The sequence below is a fragment of the Spinacia oleracea genome, chromosome 5 (assembly GCF_020520425.1).
Source record: "Spinacia oleracea cultivar Varoflay chromosome 5, BTI_SOV_V1, whole genome shotgun sequence".
Lineage (NCBI taxonomy): Eukaryota > Viridiplantae > Streptophyta > Magnoliopsida > Caryophyllales > Amaranthaceae > Spinacia > Spinacia oleracea.
In genome coordinates, this window is record NC_079491.1 from 105223605 (window position 1) to 105230001 (window position 6397).

Here is a 6397-nt window from a genome sequence, read left to right on the forward strand (position 1 = left end):
TTTGAATTGGATTCTTGAATTTGAACAAGGAACTTAGACATAGAACCTCTTGAGTTGATCGAGGTTGGTCAGAGATCTGAATTCTGTTCCATCGACGTCTGTTAGTTCCAACGCTCCCCCAGAAAGGATCTTCTTGACAATGTATGGGCCTGCCCAGTTGGGTTTGAATTTTCCCCTTGGGTCCATGGTGCTTTTATGAAGGGCTTTCATGACAAGCTCGCCTTCCTTGATATTTCGGGTTCCGACACTTTTCTTGAAATGTGTGGCCACTCGGCGCTGATAGACTTGTACGTGGTGAGCGGCTTGAAGCCGATGCTCATCGAGTATGACTAGCTAGTCATATCTTTCTTGTACCCATGCAGCTTCTGGGATTTTGCTTTCGAGGACTATCCTTAGGGAGGGTATCTCCAGCTCGATAGGTTGTACTGCTTCCATTCCGTAGACCAATGAAAATGGAGTTGCACCAGTTGAAGTGCGAATTGAAGTTCGATATCCCCACAATGCGAAGTGCACCTTTTAGGGCCAGTCCTTGTAATTGGTAGTCATTTTCATGATGATGTTTTGACATTCTTGTTGGCTGCTTCGACTGCCCCATTGGTTTGTGGGCGATAAGGCGAAGAGCGATGATGTTGAATTTCCCGGAGCTTGGGTCCGTTGGGATTGTTGTATTGAAGATTGTACGGTATCCCCTTTTGAAGTTTGAACTGTTGAGGCTTGAAGATGTATTTAGAACTTGAACCTTTTGGATGTGTAACTTGAATTTTGTACTTTGGAATTGTACATGCCTTGCTTGGCACAACCTTGCTCGGTTAGAGATTATAGAACTTGAATTTGAATCTTGTATTTTGAATCTTGTACTTGTTGAATGGTGTAGGGGGGTTTTTTGTATTGTATTTTCCCCGTTTCCTACAAGGGGGGTTTTAGGGGGCCGGTCGGCTCGTTTAGAGAACCTTTTGAATTTTTGCACCTCGAAGGAGTCGCCACCAAACTTTATTTAAGGTCTTGTTTGGAAAGACCGCAAATGACTCTATTTTTGGATAAGGCCTTGAATCCTTGACACGGATGGGTGAGATCCGGGCTCGGGAACGAAAATGCTTATTCGGCGAGCTTTAGAAATATTCAAGTACGTTGGCACAACTTTAGTTCGAAAATAAACCCTTAGATTAGACTATGTGGATTTGAGTTTTAGAGCAAAATAGAATTTCTAATTGTACGGTGGTCACTTTGCTTTAAAGATTGATTTAAGGAACCTAAGGCCGGTTTGTCCAAAAATATCCTCGTTAAGCGTGCTGTAACCTTTGTATTTTGTTGTATTTAGCATGTTGGTGATGAAAGCGATAAAGCACATAAAGCAACATCACAATACTAAATAAAGTGCGGAATTAGTAAATACAAGACCCCCTAGAAAAGTATTAGGGAGTAGTGTAGGGAATACATTTAAACATAATAACATGTGCGGAACAATACCCAAAGCCAGGAAACATGTATAAAGAACAGATTAAGCAAACTTACATTCGAAGCGTGTTTTCCGCAATAATCTGTCAACGAACACGAACAAAGAACTCCACTTGTCGTTCCTCTACTTGGTTCACCGACACGACCAGATCCGTCTGGATAATCGTAGCTTAGACAATTGATCAAGATACTTTGCTTTTGGGAAGAACTCACTTTGGAAGCACAGAGAGAATTAGGGTTCTCTGTGTCTCTAGGGTTTGAGTAATATGAATTGTGTTAAGTTGGAAATTAGGTTGTAAGGTTATTTACATAACCTTACTAAGCGACCAAGCCAAGAGGCAAGGCCGGCTAGCAAGCCTTGCACGCCAACTCACACGGACACACACAGCAAAGGGCCGTGGGCCGCTTGCTGATGTGTCGTGCTCTCGGCCCGCATGCACGCGCAAAGCCCTCGCGCCTCATGGGCCTTGCTACTGCCGTGTTTTTCTTGCTCGCCTATGCGCGCGCCCATGGGCCTCGAGTGCTTCGTGCACTCGGCTCGTGGGCCGCTCCTTGTATTCGCGATTAAATATATTTCCGATACATTTATTTATCGTTTCGTATACGACGAATCACCATCGTACGATACGATTTATTCGTGTCGCCCAGCTTACGAATATTCGCGATACGATATACGATTCCGACAAAGGTCGTATCGTATAATACGTTTCCAACTTAAATCCCGAAAAGCTATTAAATGAATTTCCGATTCATTTAATCCGGTGATCTGTTACGTGTCATTGGTGTGACCTTGTAGGTTCAGTCAAGAGTAAGTTATGAGTTCAATATCCATTAGAACTCACTGATCGGAAGCATTGCTCCAGCTACCTGTTCCGATCACTTGATCTCACTGAATTAATTGTTCGCAATTAATCTGAACCTTGGTATTAGACTTAATGCACCTTGGGTGAAGGAAATATTTCCTTCAATCTCCCACTTGTCATTCAGACAAGTGTGCATCCACATTCCTTTGTCGCTTAGTGTTTACTTACTGAACATAAGGTAAGATCCAAGCCATCCTTATTAGGTCCAGAAGTGTTTCTCGGATTAGAGAGTTCAACTGTCAAACTTTTGCAGAAGGTTAAGCCTAACCATTCTGAGCACGGCCATGCATTTTACAGTATCTAACTCTCCGAGAAGCCTTGTTACACAACAACACCATATCCTATCAAAGATAGGAGGACAATCCATTCTTGCAATCTATGAACACTCACTTTGATTCATAGTACGCCCAATAACTGCTTTTATAGCCTCCTTTTACGGTGCGACGTTTAGCTAGTATCAAAGCGAACTAATACTCAAACGAGCAGACATAATCTCTCATGTTATGAGGAACGGTTTCTAATCACCATTAATGAGAACTACCTATGACATGAATTTAATCTCTTTAAGTGTTCTCATGGTCAATCCGATACAAGATCCAATAAGTATCTATGCAAAAGATTCTGACATCTAGTCACTCTAGTTCAAGAAACAGAACTAAGTAATCTACTTGCAATCTAATCTTCATTAGTCATTGGTCGTCCACCTTTCAATGATCTGGATTAGGGATCCTTTGTGACTTCAATATTCAAGTTCACTTATGGGTGTTTCTTTGTCGAAGAATCCATCTTGACATCCCATTTGAATGGTTTGAATCACATGGACTTATCATTTAATACTAAACCAAGATTAAATGAACTATGAAATATAATTTCATAAATGATAAATGTTTAAATCAAATGCTTACCAATTTGTGGGCCTCAAACCCAAAATCAAGCATTTAATGTTTTATAGATATAGGCCTTTCACCCAATACTTAAAACATTCATGGAACTCAAACTTGATTCCATTTCTGCATATGAATGTTGTGTCTCATTCAATGCAGAGGTTTAGTTTATCAAACTTTGCAATCCTTAGCATCTTTTATATCGAAAGCCTTTCGATGTAAGATGAAAAGATCTTTGAATATGTTTTTAGAATGATCTAGTCTTTCGTTGCTGTTTAGGATGATAATCATATCTAAAATATTAAATCATCCAGGTAGCAGACTTTTGATCAACCTGAGTTCATTGAAGAACTCCCACTAAAAACAATTCCCTTTCATTGCTTCTTAGGCAACAATGAATTCATTTCAATTATGTAGAATTTCAAATGATGCTTCCTTTTGGAATGCTCCAACCAGTTCACATAGATGTGGGAGATACATCTTTCAACTGAGAACTTGGAAACTAATCATTGATTCAGTTTCCCATGCATCACATATGGTTTAGAACCTATGTTACCACCTTTTAATCACGACGCCTGATTGCCCGTGTATGTTAGTGGTTTGCCTAACAACAAGATTCAACTTTTGCTTAGGCAAATGCATGTAGCATCAAAACTATATTTATCTTCACTTCCTCTTATCAAGTACTCATCCTACATATCCAAATGTATTGGATGTTCTTGATACTTTTCCAATGATCTTTGATCCAGATCAATAGAGATTGGTATAAACTCGTCACGATCCAATGTTCACGAGTTATCTTGGCGATCTATATATCACATTATACATGATTGATTGTAATGCAAAAACCATTCGCATTTTAATATCCATCCATGTGACTTTTAGCTTTATTCTGTTTCAAGAGATACTGAATCTTGCTAAAATCATGGCATTGCCATGTGATATAAGGTGAAGGTACCTCTTCAAGGTCCTTCATGCTTAACTCTAGTGATAACAGCCTAGCTTTATACTTAGTTAAAGCATTCATAACTTAGACTTGCTCATATGGGTTGAGAGTCTCTTTTGAGTCTCTCCATTGTGTTTGATTTAGTAATTACTTTTACAATAGATCTTTAACCCAGTATGTTCTAAGTTTCGCCAATAGATCCTATCCAATAGATCTTTAACCCAGTATGTTCTAAGTTTCGCCATGGTTCTAATATTGATAAATACTTTCAAATCTAACCATTTAGAATTTGAATGTCATTTTCAATAGAGAGATTTGTATCTCATATATAGAACCAATAAACTTGACTTGGCTCCCACTAAACTCCTCATCTATAAGATGATCCATATTTTCATAAAGCTATGATTGCTCAATAGCCTTTTTGACAAATATGGTCCAATTCCCACTTGCATGCTTTATTCTACGAATAGATTTCTTAAGCGTGCTCTTTTATCTAGCATCCAAAACTTTTACATTGTTTGATGTACACAATTCCTTTCTACAAGTCCAATTGAGTAAGGTGTTTCATTTTCCAATTGCCATATTGCCATATGCAATGATTGCTAGATTTATCCAAAATATTTCAAGCATTCCGACTTTGTGAAAAAGATTTCAACATTATCAACGCCGTGAATTTGTTTACAATCTTTTAACCACCAATCTAGCTTCTCTTTTGTATGTGAATATAATATCATCTTTGTATGTTTTGAAAACATGTTTGCAACCAATGGGATTAAACCCTTTATGCAAATCAACGTTGTATGTTTAGAAAACATGTTTGCAACCAATGGGAGTGAACCCTTTATGCAAATCAACGTTCTATGTTTAGAAAACATGTTTGCAACTAATGGGAGTGAACCCTTTATTCAAATCAACCAAATCATAGATTTGATTCTTCAAGATGAAGGTACTTTGGATGAAATGGCCTCAAACCATTTTGTATGGCCTTGAACCATACTTGGGAATTTTAATTCGTCGTAGCTAACCTGTAAGTCGTATGTTTTTGAAGCACTTTCCTAAGTCTTCATAGTTTTCATTCCTCAAGATATCTATGTATCTATCTTGGTTGAATTCTATTTCTTATACGATTTACCTAGGTATTGAACATTAAACGTTAGTGTCTATAAAGACATTACTCAAGTCCTTTGAGTATTAGGATTCTCTTGAAGCACTTCTAAAGTCTTCATGAAGCTCTTCCAAAGGCTTCTAAATACGGAGCTTTTCTAAAGACTCCTAAGTATCCTACATTTGTTTGTTGCTTGACTCGAAGTCCATTCGAGGTCATTTTTCTCCCACTTGCGTTTTTGGAAATATGATGGTTTCCTAAAAGACATTATCTTAAGCAACAACCATATGTTCTAAGATTTGTGGTAGAATCAATACCTTTTGTTTCTATGAGTCGCTCATAAAGAAACATATATCTATCCTTGTGTTTGTTTGATGTAAACACTAACTCCCACTGGGTTCGACAACCCTAGATATATATGTACCGAAAAGATGTACTGAACCGAAGTTCAATCCTTATGACATCTGATCCTTAACTTTGACAACCTTGTTTAGTGTGATAGTCACTTGAGAGTGTAATTAGAAACTATCTAGGAAAATAGTCGTGATTATCGTTAATCGAAATAGATTCCGATTTCTCCATTTGGACATACCATATTCTTATGGAGCTTCGATTGCCATATAAACAATCTAGATAATCTTTCTTGGCTCATGCAAACATCACCTTGACCCAGCCTAGATGTTCCAAAATTCTTGCCAAGTTGATTTTATACCCTTTTGTGATTACATTGAAGCATTTCACACATTTCACTTTAAGTAAATATAGCCATATTTTCTCAAATTCTTGTGAAATAGGTAAGTCATAAAATCCATCTTTGGCCCATGAACTTCATTGTCTAGAAACTTCTAACAATAGTCCATTTCTATGTCATGTTCAACAAGCAAGACCCACGTGTCTTAAATTAACCAACTTTCAGAAATCCATGCCATGGAATCTTAGAATGTTGACTTGTTGATATGGTCGTATGACATTTCCAAAGATATGTGGAATACAAATCAAAATGTTTGATTTGAACCTTCTGAAGTTTGAGTGTGAAGAGATTCGTTTGTTTATTAATCAATCATATGACTCAACCCTTAAGTGACCATTTCATTCAAATAAACACTCAACGAATGTTTTTGTTTACTTTGAATATGAGTCTTTC